The 20,155-nt window shown below is 41.9% G+C and overlaps 1 pseudogene; it reads left to right on the top strand.

The window, feature by feature from the left end:
• Positions 1-1,184: 1,184 nt before the first annotated feature.
• LOC133237969 (small ribosomal subunit protein uS10-like) lies at positions 1,185-1,884 on the top strand (annotated as a pseudogene).
• The last annotated feature ends 18,271 nt before the right edge of the window (positions 1,885-20,155 follow it).

Genomic DNA, 20,155 nt, shown 5'->3' with positions numbered 1-20,155 from the left:
ATCTGAGCCTCAGCTTCCTCTAAAATAGGGTATCAATCCTTGCTGTGTGTCTGTGAGCATCACATTTGCTATGTTATGACAGATAATAACAAGTGGACAGTGCCTAGAAAAGTGGTCAGCAGTGGATAAAGGGTGATTTTCCTTCCTCTCTGAATGGAGGCTTCCAGATTATGTGGTTTCATTGGCAGCTTGGGCTATTTGCTGCCACAAACTGTTACACCATGGCCTGCCTTTTCCACAGAGGAGCATTAATTCAAAGTCATACAGGTAGGAAAGGCTTAGGAGAAAGACTCCCTCATGTTCAGAAGACAGGGAAAAAAATTCAGGAGTCCAGGCAATAGAAATATTTGAATAATGACAGAGCCAGAACATTTGTAGCAGGTCAATAGACTGCTCTTCTCTCTCCAGTAAATTCTCCATCTTGAGTTTCTATAATATCGGCATCTTTGTTACAAAGCGACTTCTGAGCTATTACTCCTATGAAGGTGTATTGAATGCATTTGAAGGAGAATGCTGCTTTATTACAGACCAAGGGCCTTGTGTTGATGATTTACAGTGTGGAGGTGTACGCCTGCCTGATACCATCCATAGAAGTGACAAATCAGGCAAAGGGAATGAACTTATCTTGATGCCTGGCCTGTGTGTTCAGCCAGGACTCTGTTGACTGCAACTGACAGACACACAACTCAAAACAGTTTAAGGAAAAATGGAATTATAAGGACCTGGAGGGATCTCGTGAAGAACGGATGAATCAAGCCCAGGAAAAGGCAGGAATGCAGGGAGACCTCAGGAACCATAAAACCAAGATTCAGACACACTGAGATTCTTCGTCCATTTCCTATAGCATCTGTCTGCTTGTTTCCTTTTTTCTTCTCTCTCATTGTACATGGTTTGTAGCTACACAGCAAAAAACACAGCTCCTGCTCTTTGAGGAAAATGCAGGTCGCTGCTGCAGCAGAGCCCCAGGCCACCCGCTTCTGTTCCTGACCCACCACTGTTCACTCTCCCCAGGAACAAGTTGGTCAGGAAGCCTCACCTTACCTGTGGCTTTTAAAGATACTGTAAGTTGGTGCAGTGGTAAGGAATCCACCTGCCAATGAAGGAGACACAGGTTCAATCCTTGGGTTGGGAAGATCCCTGGAGGAGGAATTGGCAACCCACTCCAGTATTCTTGCCTGGAAAATTCCATGGACAGAGGAGCCTGGCAGGCTACAGCCCATGGGGTATAAAGAGTCGGACATGACTGAGCAACTGAACACACACACACACACACACACACACACACACACACACACACACTACTCCGTGGAGCCAGTGGTGGTGATTCACCAGATTAGAATCACCCTCAGCCGCAACATGAAGTCTTTGGAGAAGCTTAGTGCTGAGCTGACCAGAGATGTGAAGGAAAAGAACCTCAAACTGCAAGCATGGGTTCAGATGCCTACTGAGACTCTGAGAACAACTACAAGGATACAAGGAGGACTTGGAAAAGGTGGTTCTAAGACTTGGAATTATTTCCAGGCAAGGATGCACAAGCAACATTGACTTGCACATTCCGAGATTGTCAAACAGATCACTTCTATCATCACTGAGTCAGGAGTCGAGGTTGAAGTCACCATTGCAGATGCTTAAACCTTTTTAATAAATTGATAAAGTGAAAGTGAGAAGTGAAAGTGTTAGTCACTTACTTATGTCTGGCTCTTCATGATGCTGTGCACTGTAGCCTGCCATTCTCGCCCCTCTGTCCATGGAATTCTCCAGGCAGGAATACTGGAATGGGTGGCCATTGCCTTCTCCAAGGATCTTCCCAACCCAGGGATGAAACCCAGGTCTCCCATGTTGCAGGCAGATTCTTTTACCATCTGAGCCACCAGAGAAGCCCCCAATAAATTGATAATCAGTTGTTTAAAAAATGGCTCCTGCTAACTCCTGATTTTTCTACTTATGATGTCAGTCATTCTAGAGATACTGAACTCATTTCCTCAATGCCAGTCTAAACGGCCTCATGAATGGACTCACTGGCTTAGCAGGGGTCAGGGACACCTTCTTTGGTCACTCAGTTCTTCCGGTGCAGAGAAGTATGCTCTGATGGGCCCATTCTGGATCAGATGTCTGCTCCTGGACCAGCTACCAGTGACAGGAGACGCAGGGTCATGTGAGAACACGGTCCCTCTAAAGGAAAACAAATGGATGTTGTAGGTGGAGGGACAATTTGGAGAAAAAGAGGCAGGCTGGCCAGACAAAACCAAAGATGGAATTTACCCTTCTCTTCTGGAAGTAAACACAGGAAGAACTCACTTGCTTCAAGTTTTACTCACTTATTTACTTCTCTTCCCTTATGCATTAATTCATTCAAACACTAAACACTTGTTAGAGCACTACCTGTCAGGTCATGATCATTTTCTTGGTTTAGAATAAAGGAAAGATTCCTGCTCCTACTGTGGCTACATTCCCTTCACACTTTTCTGTCTCTGCTAGAGAAACTCTTACCCCACTTGCCAGTGAACGGCAGCTTCTAGACCATTTCAAGTCCATGACTACCCTTGTCGAGCAGTCTGTTCTCTTTGAAACAGCCAGCAATGGGCAAATATCACAACAGATATTGCCAATGTCTCAATAGTCACATAGACGCACATACGTATACACAGACAAACACACACACACATAAACACACACAGAGGCCAGGATGCAGTACTAGAAACTGAGAAATCACTGTATTTTCCTCTGGTGAATAGAGCATTTTGTCAGCCACATTCAGTTTATTGGATTTATTTGCCTCCTATAGGAGGCCTAAAGGCTTCCCAGGTGGCGCTAGTGGTAAAGAACTCACCTGCCAATGCAGGAGACAAAAGACATGGGTTTGATTCTTGGGTTGGGAAGATCCCCTGGACGAAGGCATGGCAAACCACTCCAATATTCTTGCCTGGAGAATCCCATGGACAGAGGAACTTGGCAGGCTACGGTCCATAGGGTCGCAAAGAGTTGGACATGACTGAAGAGACTTAACCTACACACACACACACACACACACACACACACACACACACACACACACAAGAGACCTATAGCATAAAGAAACTCTGAACTCAGGGACGACTCACTGGGTTTCTTTGAACAAGAGTTACTATCTCTTTGTCCTCAAATTTTCTAGTCTGAAAAGTAAAAAGATTGAATATGAAATAGATCCTTACAGCCAGTTTTGGGAGAGGAAAAACTAGGTCCTAAATTTTCAAAACTCTGAGTCTCACAAAGGAGTCTTTCTGATATTCCAGGTTGTGTTGGGTGGTCAAGTTCTACTCTGGCCTTTCCTTCCTTCCTTCCTTTTCTTCTTTCTATCTTTTTCTTTGCTTCTTTATTTCTATCATTCTCTGCCATAGTCATTTTTTCTCTGTGTGTGTATTTTCTGCCACACTGTAACTTCTAGAAGACCAAGACGAACACTTATCCATTGTATCCCAAATGCCCAGGACGTAACTTGGCATATAATAGACATTGAATAAATGTTTATTGGGCTTCCCAGCTGGCACTAGTTTTAAAGAACCCACCTGTCACTGCAGGAGACTTAAGAGATGTGGGTTTGATCCCTGGGTGGGGAAGATCTCCTGGAGGAGGGCATGGCAACACACCCCAGTATTCTTGCCTGGAGAATCCCGTGGATGGAGGAGCCAGAAGGCTGTAATCTATGGGTTGCACACAATCGGACACAACTGAAGTGACTTAGTATGCATGCAAATGTTTATTTAAAAAAAGGATGGGTAGATATGAGACATACTCTGCTGGTCAGCCTCACTTGTCCACAAAAGTATCTTATCCTGCTGTGAGCAAGATGTGTGATTACACTGACTATTGTGAGTGTGCAGATTAGGAAATTTAGGCTGTCGGGTCACACAAAAGCCACCAGAATTCACATCTCCTTAGATGTTCTCCTAACCTGGATCCACAGACAATCCTGGTCTAGCAGGTATAGCAGAGACCCACGAGCACACATTCAATCCACTATTAATGAGAAGGGTCCAGGCTGCTCAGATACTTTTTAAAAAGAAATCTTAATAACAGTTACTGAGCCCTGCTATGAGTCTGGCACCATCTAAGAGCCTTGACATTATCAAACCAGTGGGTCTTATTCAGAGTGACTTTGCTTCCAGGCACGATGGGCAAGGTCTGGACACAATTTTGATTGTCACTCTGGAGGGGTTTAATGCTTGTATGTAGTGGGAAAGGCCAGGGATCCTGTTAAACATCCCGTAATATGCCAGACAAACCCCCGCAACAATGAGTCCATCCCCAAGTCAATAGTGCCAAGGGTGAGAAATTCTGATCTAAATGAATCCCATCGACAGCATTATTATTATTATTTTCCTGATAAGAATAAAGAGAAATCTGATAAATATGTTATTTGCCCAAGTACCACTGAACTTTTGGGTCGAAACCCTCTGCTCTTACTACTGAGCCTATAACTCTTGGCAGGTCTTACCTACAAGGAAGAACTAAACAGGGAACTTGACAGTGACAATCCCGAACCTACTTAGCATGCTGGGCCTTGAAGATCGCCCGCTGCTCCAACAGCAGATTTTTTACCTAGTTTCGTGTAAGGAACTGAAGATGTTACAGTGGCCAGACCTGGGAGTATCTTTAAATTGAATCCAGTTCCTCCTATTGAAACATAATAACTTTCAAACTAATCTAGTCTCTTCATTACCAGTGCTATAGCCAGTTGTCGAAATCTCTTTTGAGTTAGTAGTTAAAAGGCCCAGCCACACATCCGTAACGTTATTGTTGCTGGCTAAAATCCTTTGCAACAACACAAACATCACTCAGAATCAAATTATCAGATGTGCCGACAAGATGCTCCTCGATTTAATAGTGTGGTAAATGATGGCTGGGAGATGTTCTTTGAAGCTGTGGAGGCAAATGTGAAAGCTAATTCAATTCTCAAATGAATAAAAGTGAGAAACTGTTCTTATAAACCTGATATTACCAGAGATAGAGCCAGAGCCTGCTGCTGCCTTGCATGGGGGAGGAGAGAAGTGTAGAATTTACTTTATTTCTGATAATAAAGAGTTGGGATCTGCGACCACATAGATTTGACCTTGGTCCCCGGCAGAGGACTTGAGCAGGAGTGAGGGCTCATTTCCAACTCAGTTGAGAGGCGGGCATCGTCTGTCATCAGTTCCCCTGGGGGCCTCTTAAGAGAGGAAGGGGTCCCCTGAAGCGGCATCCAAGGCCTCGGGGAAATCACATTCCTGCTTATTAGACTTGGAGAGTATATAATAGGATTTCCTGAGAGCAAAGGGGATCTCAGATTACCTAGGCCACTGACTCTCCAATTACTCACCAGGACCCCAGGTTTTCACATAGGCATCTCAGGAATAAGGAGAAGGAAGCTTTGGAAGACACTTGGGGCCTGGAATTTGCTTTAATTTATTATACATACAGCTGACCCTTGAGCAACATAGGCTTAAGGCACGCAGGTGCACTTAAATGTGGGTTTTTTTCCTGCAGGAAATAAATTCTAAAACAGTATGTGATCTGTGTTCGGTTGAATCAATGGACATGGAACCATGGGTGTATGTGGACTAGAAAGCTGTACGTGGATTTTTGACTGTGTGGGGGTCAGCACCTCTATGGCCTGCTTTGTTTGAGGATTGGGTGTATACATATTGGGCTTTGTTTCTAAGTCACTCAGTCGTGTCCAACTCCTTATGACCCCACAGACTGTAGCATGTCAGGCTTCTCTATCCTCTGTCATCTCCTGGAGTTTGGGCAAACTCATGTCCATTGAGTCGGTGATGCCATCTAACTATCTTATCCTCTGTCGTCCCCTTCTCCTCCTGCCTTCAATCTTTCCCAGCATCAGGGTCTTTCCCAATGAGTCAGCTCTTCACATCAGGTGGCCAAAGTACTGGAGTTTCAGCTTCAGCATCAGTCCTTCTAATGAATATTCAGGACTGATTTCCTTTACGATGGACTGCTTTGATCTCTTTGCTGTACAAGGAACTCTCAAGAGCCTTCTTCAACACCACAGTTCAAAAGCATCAACTCTTTGACACTCAGCCTACTTTATGGTTCAACTCTCACATCCATACATGACTATTGGAAAAACCATAGTTTTAACTATATGGACCTTTGTTGACAAATAATGTCACTGCTTTTTAATACACTGTCTGGGTTTGTCATAGCTTTCCCTCCAAGAGCAACTGTCTTTTAATTACATGGCAGCAATCACCGTCTGCAGTGATATTGGAGCCCAAGAAAACAAAATCTGTCACTGTTTCCATTGTTTCCCCATCTATTTGCCATGAAGTGATGGGACCAGATGTCATGATCTTTGCTTTTTGAATGTTGAGTTTTAAGCCAGCTTTTTCACTCATCTCTTTAACCTTCAACAAGAGGCTCTTAAGTTCCTGTTCCCTTTTTGCCATAAGGGTGGTGTCATCTGCATATCTGAAGTTATTGATATTTCTCCCTTGCAATCTCGATTCCAGCTTATGCTTCATCTGAATTAGATCTGATAGAGTGTCTGAAGAACTATGGACAGAGGTTCATGACACTGTAGAAGAGGCAGTGATGAAGACCATCTCCAAGAAAAACAAATGCAAAAAGGCAAAATGGTTGTCTGAGGAAGCCTTACAGACAGCTGAGAAAATAAGAGAAGCTAAAGGCAAAGGACAAAAGGAAAGAAATACCCATCTGAATGCAGAGTTCCAAAGAAGAGCAAGGAGAGATAAGAAAGCCTTCCTCAGTGATCAATGCAAAGAAACAGAGGAAAACAATACAGTGGGAAAGACTGGAAATCTTGTCAAGAAAATCAGAAATACCAAGGGAACATTCCATGCAACAATGGGCACAATAAAGGATAGAAATGGTATGGACCTAAAAAGGTGGAAAATATTAAGAAAAGGTTGCAAGAATACATGGAAGAACTATACAAAAAAGATCTTAATAACCCAGATAACCACAATGGTGTGATCATTCACCTAGAGCCAGACATTCTGGAGTCCAAAGTTAAGTGTGCATTAGGAAACATCACTACAAACAAAGCTAGTGGAGGTGATGGCATTCCTGCTGAGCCATTTCAAATCCTAAAAGATGATGCTATGAAAGTGCTGCACTCAATATGCCAGCAAATTTGGAAAACTCAGCAGTAGCCACAGGACTGGAAAAGGTCAGTTTTCATTCCAATCCCAAAGAAAGGCAATGCCAAAGAATGTTCAAACTACTGCACAATTGCACTCATCTCACACACTAGCAAAGTAATGCTCAAAACTCTTCAAGCCAGGCTTCAACAGTATGTGAATCGTGAACTTCCAGATGTTTAAGCTGGATTTAGAAAAGGCAGAGGAACCAGAGATCAAATCGCCAATATCTGTTGGATCATATAAAAAGCAAGAGAGTTCCAGAAAAAACATCTGCTTTATAGACTATGCCAAAGCCTTTGACTATGTGGATCACAACAAACTGTGGAAAATTCTGAAAGAGATGGGAATACCAGACCACCTTAGCCCCCTCCTGAGAAATCTGTATGCAGGTCAAGAAGCAACACTTAGAACCAGATATGGAACAATGGACTGGTTCCAAATTGGGAAAGGAGTACGTCAATGCTGTATATTGTCACCCTGCTTCTTTAACTTATATGCAGAGTACATCATGTGAAATGCCAGACTGGATGAAGCACAAGCTGGAATCAAGATTGCCAGGAGAAATATCAATAACCTCAGATATGCAGATAACACCACCCTTATGGCAGAAACTGAACAGGAACTGAGGAACCTCTTTATGAAAGTGAAAGAGTTGGCTTAAAACTCAATATTCAAAAAACAAAGATAATGGCATCTGGTCCCATCACTTCATGGCAAATAGATGGGGAAACAGTGACAGACTTTATTTTATTGGGCTCCAAAATCACTGTAAATGGTGACTGCAGCCATGAAATTAAAAGATGTTTGTTTCTTGGAAGAAAAGCTATGACCAACATAGACAGCATATTAGAAAGCAGAGACATTACTTTGCTGACAAAGGTCCATCTAGTCAAAGCTATGGTTTTCTCAGTAGTCATGTATGGATGTGAGAGTTGGACCATAAAGCAGGCTGAGCACTGACGAATTGATGCTTTTGAACTGTGGTGTTGGAGAAGACTCTTGAGAGTCCCTTGGACAACAAGGAAATCAAAGCAGTCAATCATAAAGGAAATCAGTCCTGAATATTCATTGGAAGGGCTGATGCAGTATTTGAAGGTCCTATACTTTGGCCACCTGATGTGAAGAACTGACTCACTGGAAAAGACTCTGATGCTGGGAAAGGTTGAAGGCAGAAAGAGAAGGGGACAACAGAGGATGAGATGGCTGGATGGCATCACCAACTCAATGGACATAAATTTGAGCAGGCTCCTGTAGTTGGTGATGGATAGGGAAGCCTGGTGTGTGGCAGTCCATGGGGTTGCAAAGAGTCGGACACAGTTGACTGACTTAACTGAACTGAAACGGGGTGACAATATCCAATCTTTACATACTCCTTTTCCAGTTTTGAACCACTCCATTGTTCTATGCCTAGTTCTAACTGTTGCTTCTTGACCTGCATACAAATCTCTCAAGAGGCAGGTAAGGTAGTCTGGTATTCCCATCTCTTTAAGAATTTTCCATAGTTTGTCATGATCCGCATAGTCAAAGGCTTTAGTTTAGTCAATGAAGCAGAAGTAGATGTTCTTCTGGAATTCTCTTGGTTTTTCTATGATCCAATGGATGTTAGCAATTTGATCTCTGGTTCCTCTGCTTTTTCTAAATCTAGCTTATACATTTGGAATTTCTCCATTCATGTACCATTGAAGCCTAGCTTGAAGGATTTTGAGCATTACCTTGCTAGCATGTGGGCTTCAGGATAAGATATTATCTAGAGAAAAAGACATTTTGCTGCTCAAAGTCATAAGCTCCACTAATATCTTCACTTAGATGAGGAAAACTAGGCCCAAGGCCACCCAACCAGTCAAGGGCTACACTCCAACACCAATTCTCTGACAGCAACTGGGTACCCAATGATTCAGCTCAAGTCTGATACTAACTGCTTGGAATTTGCTCAAACTGCTGATGCCGGCCACAAGTCCCAAGAGCCACCCACATGTCTCCCTGACCAACGTGGCTATAAATTTGGTGGTCCCTATGATCCCCTGTGAAGGGCAGGGAAGCCTGTGTGCTGCAGTCCACGAAGTCACAAAGAGTTGGGCACGACTTAGCAACGGAACAGCAACAATAATGATCCCCCTTCAGGTGTGATGATTACCTATTAATAGAAGGACTCAAAGAACTCAGGGAGTACACATTTGTGATTATTATTTTAATATAAAGGATAAAAATGTATGGCCAGATGAAGAGATTCATAAGATAACAAAGTTTGGGAAGACCCCAAGAACAGCAGGTTCTGAATCTGTGAAGTCTGGGGATGTACCATCCTACCTGTGCAGCCACAGGTCACCAACCAGGGAACCTCTGTGTCTTCTTGGTCAGAGTTTTTGTCCAGTTTTATTAGTTAGGTGCAATTGATTAAGTCATTGACCTTGTGACTGAACTCAACCTTCAGCAGATCTCCCTTCCCAAGGAGGTCTGAGCAGAATGGGCTGAAATTCTTGAGCACACATTTGGAGAAAACTCTAATTTGAAAAGATAAATGTGCTCCAATGTTCATAACAGATTTATTCATAATAACCAAGACATGAAGATAACCTCAATATCCATTGGCAGATGAATGAATATAGAAGATGTGGGGTGTGTGTGTGTGTGTGTGTGTGTGTGTATAAATGGGTTCTCAGTCACTCAGTCGTGTCTGACTCTGTGTGACCCCATGGACTGTAGCCTGCCAGGCTCCTCTGTCCATGGAATTTTTCTGGCAAGAGTACTATAGTGGATTGTCATTTCCTACTCCAGGGGATCTTCCTGACCTAGGGATCCAACCAATGTCTCTTAGGTCTCCTTCATTGGCAAGCAGATTGTTTACCAGCTGAGAAGCCTATACACACACACACACACACACAATGCAATATTATCCAGCCACAAAAAAGAATGAAAAAAAATTCCATTTGCAGCAACATGGATAGACCTGGAGATTATCATCCCAAGTGAATTAAGTCAGATAGATAAAGACAAATATCATTTAATATCACTTATGGGCATGCATGCTAAGTCACTTCAGTCATGTCCAACTCTTTGTGACCCCGTGGACTATAGCCCACCAGGTTCCTCTGTCCATGGGACTCTCCAGGCAAGAATACTGAAGTGGGTTGCCATGCCTTCCTTCAGGGGATCTTCCCAACCCAGAGACTGAACCCGAGTCTCTTATGTCTTCAGTGTTGGCGTGAGGGTTCTTTACCACTAGTGCCACCTGGGAAACCCAATATCACTTATATGTGGAGTCTTAAAAAAATGATACAAACTAACTTATTTACAAAACAGAAATAGACTTACAGATCTAGAAAGCAAATTTATGGTTACGAAAGGCAAGTGGTGGGGGAAGAGATGAATTGCGAATTTGGGATTAACAGATGCAAACTACTATACTAAAATAGTAAACAACAAGAAAACAAACAAGGGCCTCCGATGAAGAACAGAGAACTGTGCTCAATGTCTTATAATAACCTATAATGGAAAAGAATCTGGTAACAAATACACACACACACACACACACACATATAACTGAATCTCTTTGCTGTACACTTGAAACTAACCCAGCATTTTAAATTAAATTCAGTTCAGTTCAGTCGCTCAGTCATGTCCAACTCTTTGCGACCCCATGAATCGCAGCACGCCAGGCCTCCCTGTCCGTCACCAACTCCCAGAGTTCACCCAAACTCATGTGCATTGAGTCGGTGATGCCATGCAGCCATCTCATCCTCTGTTGTCCCCTTCTCCTCCTGCCCTCAATCCCTCCCAGCATCAGGGTCTTTTCCAATGAGTCAACTCTTCACATGAGGTGGCCAAAGTATTGGAGTTTTAAGGCAATGGCACCCCACTCCGGTACTCTTGCCTGGAAAATCCCGTGGATGGAGGAGCCTGGTGGGCTGCAGTCCATGGGGTTGCTAAGAGTCGGACACGGCTGAGCAACTTCCCTTTCACTTTTCACTTTCATGCATTGGAGAAGGAAATGGCAAGCCACTCCAGTGTTCTTGCCTGGAGAATCCAAGGGGCGGGGGAGCCTGGTGGGCTGCCGTCTATGGGGTCGCACAGAGTCGGACACGACTGCAGCACCCTTTATGTTTTATGTTATAACTAAACTTTAATAAAAGAAAAATAACAGAGTGGGGCTAGAAGTTCCAATCCTCTAATCTCACACACAGTGTTTCTTATGTGGCCAGATCCTCCCTTGAAACTTAGTTTCAAGGGAAACTAACTATCCTCCATGAATCACCTCTTTACATAAACTCAGGTGCACTCAAAAGGGGCTCCTTAGGAATAACAAGGTTCTCCTAGCACTTAGGAAATTCCAAAGGTATTTGAAGCTCTGTGCCAGGAATCAGAGACAAAGACCAGATTTTTCTTCTTTATAATCATACCCCCAGGGCAGAGTTTGACACCATCACTCTTCCTTTCTCTCACCCCAGATTTCCTCCAGAGAACTACCTGAATGTTTTCAGAGTGTAGTGATCTGTTGTTTTACAGAGGAGTAAAAGAGACTGAGAGATGCTGAGACCTCCGTGGCTAAGCTGCTGTGAAACTTTGGTCTCTAAATCTGAATTCCCTGAGATTCTCTGGAGGGTTCCATGTTTGTGTCCTGTGGTTACTCTAGCCAGTTATCACAAACTTAGTGACTTTAAAACACATTTATTAGCTTACAGATCTGAAGGCTGGAAGTCTGAAATGAGTCCTCAGGGCTATGTTCCTTCTGGAGGCTTGGTGAGAACCTGTTTCCTTGACCTTTTTGTCTTCCAAGGCTCTTTTGCATCTTTTTATTTATGATCTTCTTCCTCTGTCTTCAAGCCTGCAGTGTAGCATCTTCAAATCCTTTCTTTCTCTCTCCCTCTGTTTCCATCATGACATGACTTTCTGACTAACTCTGACTCTTCTGTACCTCTCTTTTAAAGACCCTATAATTGTATCAGGCTCACCAGAGCTTCCCTGGTGGCTCAGATGGTAAAGAAAATACCTGCAATGCAGGAGACCTGGGTTCAACCCTGGGTTGGGAAGATCCCCTGGAGAAAGGAATGGCAACCCACTCCAGTATTCTTGCCTGGAGAATCCCATGGACAGAGGAGCCTGGTGGGCTACAGTCCATGGGGTCTCAAAAGAGTCAGATGTGATTGTCTAACACTTTCACTTTTCACTTTCACCAGGATGATCTTCCATCTCAAGATCCTTTACTTGATCCCATTTGTCTTATAAGGTAAGATGCAGTTTCTGGGCAAGAGGACATAAATAACTTTAGGAGGACCCTGTTCAGTGGACCATGGTTCTATGGTTCTACCATCATGGGCTTGGATTTTTTTTTGGCCTCAGCCCATTTTTTTTTACATCACAGATGAATGGTAACCACTGTTGCAGAGGAGGAGACCTTGTCTCCTTTCTCCAAGTTTGTTTTTCTGGTTGGTTCATTCCAAGTTTTGCTAAGGGGTGAGGATCTCTCACTTGAAAGGAGAGAACTTCTTTCAAGGCTAATGTGCTCTTCCTTTAACTCCCCCAGACTCTGTGTTGCTGGTCTGGGTTGCATTCCTGGATATCCCACATTGTAGCTGGGATAGGATGCTAAGAAATATTGTCCAGTCATCCTGAATCTGCTAGCTCAGCCCTCACTGGAGAATCCTGCAAAACAGTTTTGGTATTTTTCTGACTAAATCAATTGGTGATTTATTTCCTACTTGGACAAAGTCTGGCCCAAATGGTTAACTGCCCAAGCAGCATTTACAAACCCATTTTTTCCCTCTCTTGTCATCCATTGATTTGCTGTGTGAACTTCAGGAATTTGCTTCCTTCTCCCATTTTTCTAGGAGAAAGCTGTAGTGAGAGCTCATGAGAAATGCTTTTACTCCCACGGTTCTGCAGAGGTCAGTGGTTTTCGACCCCCAGGGGGTTTTGCATGCCCTCCCTGCCCAGGGGATATTCAGCATTGTTTGGACGCATTTTGGTTGTGATGACGTGGGGCGGGGGTACTCTTGGCATCTTGTGGGTAGAGGCCAATCTGACAGTGGCAGAACAGACCCCACAACAAAAGAATTATCTGGTCCAAAATGCCAGCAATGCTGCAGGAGGAAAAAGACATATCCTGATAATTTCAGTTTCTTTGTGTGGATTTACTTGTCCTCTCCATGGCAGGGAGTGAGTAACCCTGTTTGTCAGATTATGGGACAATTATTGAGGCACATTAATAAGCAGGCATGATCTTTGGGCTCCAGAAGCTTCAAAATCAAGAGCCAGGCTGTCTACTTCCTCTGATCTCGTCTGCCCCCAGACGCAGTAAGTCTTCTTTCTCCAGTCCCGTTGCTGACCCCTGCAGTGAAAACAAGAAGCAGGGCATTGCTGTGGAAGACGGTGGATGAGGGAGGAGCCTGCCTTTCACTGGTGTCTGTGAGTGTGGACTCCAAGTCTGTTCGGTAAGTTTTGCTTCCATACACAGAAGTCACGTCCCTTTCAGGGTTTAGATTTGGGGAGGGGGGGTCCATGAGCCCCTGTCTAAGCCACTTTCTATAATACGGTTTTATCGAATGATGAGGATTGGTTGATGATGGGAGTGGGAGAGTGCAAACCATCAATAAAGCTCATGGAAACTATACTGTGTATAAAGCTCATGGTCCCAACTCTTCATGTCAGTTTTCATTAACCTGGAGCAGAGGGAGGAAGGCATTTGAATCCCTTGCATTTGGGTGTCTTGGTGACTTTGAGGTGAGGCATAAAGAAGGATAAGTACTCAGGGTTATTTATTTGTTTTTATTCCCCAGGCCCCGGGGAAGGCAAGGCTTTGAGCAGAGCCAGTTAAAGCTCTCCTCCAAACAAGCTTTTTCTCAAGCAAGGCTGTAATCCTCATGGGCTAGGGGAAGCCAGCAGATTCCAGCCAGGCAGACTTCCTTGGTCTTGTCTCGACTTGAACTGTGACTGCTATCCGGGGAAGTCAAGTCCTTCCTCAGCTAGCAGGAAAATAGATGGTCAAAAGGAATTTTTACATTAGATTGGAGCAGAAAATCCTTCCTTCTACTGATGACAGAAAGAAAAAAAGGGAGGAAAAAAAGATGGGCCACTGCTATTTAGGAGATAAGTTATGTTGTCATATAAGCTATATAGTTATAGAGGATTCTAATTCTTCCTTTAAATGCAAAGGAAAACAATAATTTTTAAATGGCTTCATTGATCAGAAAATAACTACCAGCTGCAAACATTTATTCCCACTACAAAAGGCACTAGCCTCCTTTATCTTAACACGAATATTATCTTGTTACAGTTAATAGTTATTGAACTGCCGGCTATGTCCCAGGCACTGTTTGAGGGTGCTGGGAAAATAATATCTAGTTGAATTTTCACTCTAATCCTTAGCCATAGGTCCTCTTATTACCTTGATTTTATAGATAAGGAAACTGAGGGTCAGAGATGTGAAGCAACTTGTCCAGGGTCACATAGATGGAAAAGTGTCAGAGAAGGACTTTTGAACTTAGACTGGGCTGACAGAATGATCCCTCTTAATCATTGTCTTATAGAATTTTTATCCAGATTGCTGTTGTTTTTCAGTCACTAATTCATATGTGACTCTGTGGCCCCATTGACTGCAGCATGCCAGGCTCCCCTGTCCCTTATCATCTCCCATAGTTCATGTCCATGTCAGTGATGCCATTCAACCATCTCAGCCTCTGTGATCCCCCTTCTCCTCCTAAGTTCTCTTTCCTAGCATCACGGTCTTTTCCAGTGAGTCAGCTCTTCATATCAGGTGGCCAAAATACTGGAGCTTCAGCTTCAGCATCAGTCCTTCCAATGAGTATTCAGGGTTGATTTACTTTAAGATTGACTGGTTTGATCTCCTTGCTGTCCAAGGGACTCTTACAGGTCTTCTTCAACACCACAGTTCAAAAGCGTCAATTTTTGGGTGTTCTGCCTACTTTTACGGTCCAGCTCTCACATCTGTACATGACTACTGGAAAGATCATATACAGACCTTTGTTGGCAAAGTGATTGATGTCTTTGCTTTTTAATGCACTGTCTAGGTTTGTCATAGCTTTCCCGCCAAGAAGCAATCGTTTCTAATTTCACGGCTGCAGTCACCAGTTATCCAGATTGGTCTTCCATATTTTCACATTCGGACTTTCTTGAGAGTGACTAGAACTTCACTATGTGATTTTGTTTTCTTGTAATGTCTTTGATAAAGTTTTGGTGTCAGGGTAATATTGGACTCTTACAATGAATTAAGAAGTGTTCTTAAACTTTTCAGAAGACTTTGTGTAGAATTGATATTGCTGCTGCTGCTGCTGCTAAGTCACTTCAGTCGTGTCCGACTCTGTGCGACCCCATAGACGGCAGCCCACCAGGCTGGGATTCTCCAGGCAAGAACACGAGTGGGTTGCCATTTCCTTCTCCAATGCATGAAAGTGAAAAGTGAAAGCAAAATCGCTCAGTCCTGTCTGACCCTTAGCGACGCCATGGACTGCAGCCTACCAGGGCCTCCGTCCATGGGATTCTCCAGGCAAGAGTATTGGAGTGGGGTGCCATTGCCTTCTCCAGAATTGATATTATTACCTTCTAAAATGTGTAGGAGAGTTCACCAGTGAGGACATCGAGTCTAGACTTTTCTTTGTGGAAAATTGTTTAATTAATTAATTAGTTTTATTTTTGGTTGTGCCAGGTCTTTGTTGCTGCGCATGGGATTTCTCTAGTTGTGGGGAGCGGGCTTCCCGTCGTGGCGGCTTCTCTTGCTGTGAAGCACAGGTTCTAGGGAGCTGGGGCTTCAGTCGCAGCATGAGGGCTCTAGAGAGTGGGCTCAGTGGTTGTGGCCCACAGCTGGCTTAGTTGCTCCCCAGCATGTGGAATCTTCCTGGGCCAGGGATCAAACTCATGTCCCCCGCCTTGGCAGGCAGACTCCTATCTACTGTACAACCAGGGAAGTCCTGTGAAAAAGTTTTAAGCTATGATTTCATTTCAATAGATATCACTATTTACGTTATCAACGTCATCTTGAATGAGCTTTTCTAGTCTGCATCCTTCAGGAAATTTGTCCATTTCAACCAACTTGTTGACCGTATGGACATAAGACTGTTCATAATATTCACCTTCTTATAGAATCTGTAACAAGATCACTTTTCTCATTCCTGATAGTGGTATTTGTGTCTTGTTTCTTTTTCTTGATCAATCTGGCTAGATGTTTATCAAATATTTGATGGCCTCAAAGAATCAGGTTTTGTTGTATTAGTCTTCTCCCTTTTTTTTTTTTTCTGTTTTCTATTTAATTTGTCTCTGCTCTTGTATTATTATATCCTTTCTTCTGCTTACTTTGTGTCTAACTTGCTCTTCATTTTTATTTTAAGGTGGAAAATGAGTTCATTGATTAAGACTGTCATAGCTTGCTAATGAAGGCATTTAAATACTTCAAATTTCTCCCTAACTACTGCCTTAACAATATTCAATATCTTACCATATGTTGTTTTCACTTTCATTCAGTTCCAATACTTTCTAATTCCTTGTTTTCATTTCTTCTTTGACCCATGGGTTATTTAGATGTATGCTACCAAATTTCCAAGTGCTTGCAGTTTTCCAGAGATCTTTCTGTTATTCTGTTAATATCTAATTTAATTCCAAGAGAGTCAGAAAACATATTTTGAATAACTTGAATCCTTTTAACCATATTGGGACTTGTGTTTTGGTTCAGGGTATAGTCTATATTGCTAAAGGTTCTGTGTGGACATTGAAAACAATGAAAAGAACATGAGCTCTGCTACTATTGAATGTTCTGGAAATGTTAATTCAGTAATGTTAGTTCTGTGCTGTTCAAATCTTCTATTTCCTTGCTGATTTTCCCTTTACTTGCTCTATCAATTATTGAGAGAGAGTTTTATTTTTTGAGCTGTAATTGTGGAATACTTTGTTTCTCTTTGCATTTTCCTATTTTTGCTTTGAGTCTTTTCAAGGTCTGTTTATTGGATGCATAAACACATATGTCCTCTGAAGTAATCAACTCCCTTGTTACTACAAAGTAAACTTCTGTATTCTTTGCTCTATTTTTATCTGATAATAATATTGCTCTGGCTTTTTATAAAGATAGGGTTAACATGTTATATCTTTTTCTATATTTTTACTTTTAACCTATTTATGTATCTACATTTAAAGAACATTTCTTGTATTTGCAGCATATAATTAGGTCTTTTTAAAAAAAAATCCAAACTGATCTTCTTGCCTTTTAATAAGGATTCTTAAGCCACTTAAATCTAATATAATTATTAATATAGTTAAGTTCATGTCTAGCGTCTTGCCATTTTTTATTAGATCCATTTGTATCTATTTCCTTTCTGCTTCTTCCCTTTGTTGGGTTAATTGAGTGTTCTTTATGATTTCATTTTTTAAATCACAGCTTTATTGAGATGTAATTCACATATCATAAAACTCAGTCTTTTAAAGTGTGCAACTCAGTAGGTCTTAGTAAATTTAGAATTGTTCAACCATCATGACTGTCTAATTCCAGAACATTGTCATCATCCCCAAAAGAAAGCCAAAACCCATGATGTAGTCACTCCAATCCCCAGCCTGAGGCAACCCCTACTCTACTTTCTGTCTCTATGGATTTGTTTGTTCTGAACATTTCACATAAATGAAATCACAAAATATGCATATTTTGGTGATGGGTTCTTTCACTTTGCATAATGTTTTCAAGGTTCACTCATGGGATAGGATATGTCTATACTTCAGTCCTTTCTATAACAGAATAATATTACACTGTATAGATATGCCACATTTTACTTCTGCTTTCATAAATTAATAGATACTCTGATTATTTCAATTTTTTGGCTAATGTGAATAGTGCTGCTATCATTGTTTATATTATATATATTATATACATATTTTCACATGACTGTATGCTTTCAAATCTCTTGGAGATATACCTAAGAGTGGAAGTGCTATCATATAGTAAATATGTTTAACATTTTGTGAAATTACCAAACTGTCTTCTAAAGTGGCTGGATCATTCTACACTCTCACCAACAATATGTTAAGGTCCATTACTCCAGATCCTCACCTACTCATTATTGTCTGTCTCTTTGATTATAACCATTGATGTAGGTATGAAGAGGTATCTCATTATGGTTTTGATTTGCATTCCCTAATGATTAATGCCATTTAGCATCTACCCATCCATGTACCTAGTGGCCGCTTGCTTATCTTTGCTGGAGAAGTGTCTGTTGAAATCCTTTTCTCATTTTTAATTTTTTTTTTGTTGTTGTTGAATTGTAAGACTTCTTTATGTATTTTGGACACAAGGTCCCTATGTGACATAAGATTTGCAAATATTTCTTAATCCGAGTACTGCCTTTTAACCTTTTTTCATGCTGTCTTACAAAGCATAAAGTTTTTTTATTTCAATGAAGTTTGATTTCTCTAATTATTTTTTGGTCACTTTTGTTTAATGTCATATCTAAAAGGCTTTGCCAACATAAGATTACAAAGATATACCCCTATTTTTTCTAGTGGTTTTATACTTACAACTCTTACATGTAATTTGAAATGTTGTGAGTTAATTTTTGGTGTGAGGTAGGGACAGAGCTTCATTCTTTTACTTGTGAATATCCAGGTATTCAGTATCATCTGATGAAAAGACTGTTCTTTCCCACATTGAATTGTCATGGTACCTTTGTCAAAAATCAATGGACCACAAACATGAGGGCTTATTTTTGGACTCTCAATTCTATTTTCTTGATCTATATGTCTAACCTTATGTAATACCACACTGTCTTGATTCTGTAGCTTTGAAGTATGTTTTGAAATCAAGAACAGTAAATCCAACTTAGTTCTTCTTTTAAAAATTGTTTTGGCTATTCTAGGATACACAGATTTTCATATTAGCTTGAAAGTTCCTGAAAAAAGTCCAGCTTTGATAGTGATAAGTAATGAATTAACACTGTAGATCATTTTAGAGAGTGTGGTAGGTATAATAATGACCCTCCAAGAAGTCAGCCATGTTCTAATCTTAACCTGTGAATATGTTACCTTACACAGCAAAAGGGACATTGTAGATGTGATTAAGTTAAGGATCTTAAGATAAGTAATATTGGATTATCCTGGTGGATCCAATGTCCTTAGGGAGGAAGGAGGGTCAGAGTCAGACAAGATGTATTGTTGGAGCAATGGAGTCACAAGCCAAAGTCTGTGGGAAACCACCAGAAGTTGCCTAAAAAGTCTTAAATTGGGCTGGAAATGGAGGATATGGAGGTGAGCAAAAATAAACAAACAACAAAACAATCTACACTCTAGTGGAGCTTAATCAAATAAACTTATCTATTTACAAAGTGCTTGCAGGGGGAGATAAGAGTTTATAACAACTGTCTTGGATTTAATATGTTGGGAGAAGGCGGTTGGCATCAGAATTAGTTGCCCAGAGGAAATATGAAAGAAAGAGGAGGGGCTAATTGATGAAGCAGGTGAGGGGAGTACTCCAGGCAGAAGAAACTAAACATGCAAAGAGGCCAGGAAGCAAAAAGCAGACTTCAGCTCTGCCTCCAGGCTTTCATCTCAGAGCGTGTTGTAGCAAGAGCTACTCCTTGGCTTCATTTTGCCTCATCACCTTGGAGGCCCCAGCAATGCTGGAATGAGCTAGGGGCTGGCTTGCTTGCTTTTGGAAGACAAATGTCTCTTTCCCTACTCTCTTGTGACACCCCCTACCCTAAATCACTTTCTGCTGCTCACAGGGTCCCACAAGCACCTGGCTTCCAACACGCCGTGTGAACTGACGGAGGGTCCTGCATGTTATTTCTTCTCTAATTAGCTAGTGCACTTGTGCTCCCGGAGACTTCTCCTGAGCCCATAAGGCCACCAGAGGTCGCATTAACAAGCTCGCTATAATAAGTCTTTGCGATGAAAGCTCAGGGTAATTAATTCTAACACTGGGAAGGGCTCACGACTAATTCCACTAAACTGTATTGTGAAATTAGGGCACACACACTCACACACAAATCATACTGTCACTTAGCAACTTCTTCTGATGCTTTTCATTACAT

The sequence above is a fragment of the Bos javanicus genome, chromosome 25 (genome assembly GCF_032452875.1).
Source record: "Bos javanicus breed banteng chromosome 25, ARS-OSU_banteng_1.0, whole genome shotgun sequence".
Taxonomy (NCBI): Eukaryota; Metazoa; Chordata; class Mammalia; order Artiodactyla; family Bovidae; genus Bos; species Bos javanicus.
Note: the sequence above shows the minus strand (reverse complement) of the source record. Positions and strands in the feature narration are given on the sequence as shown.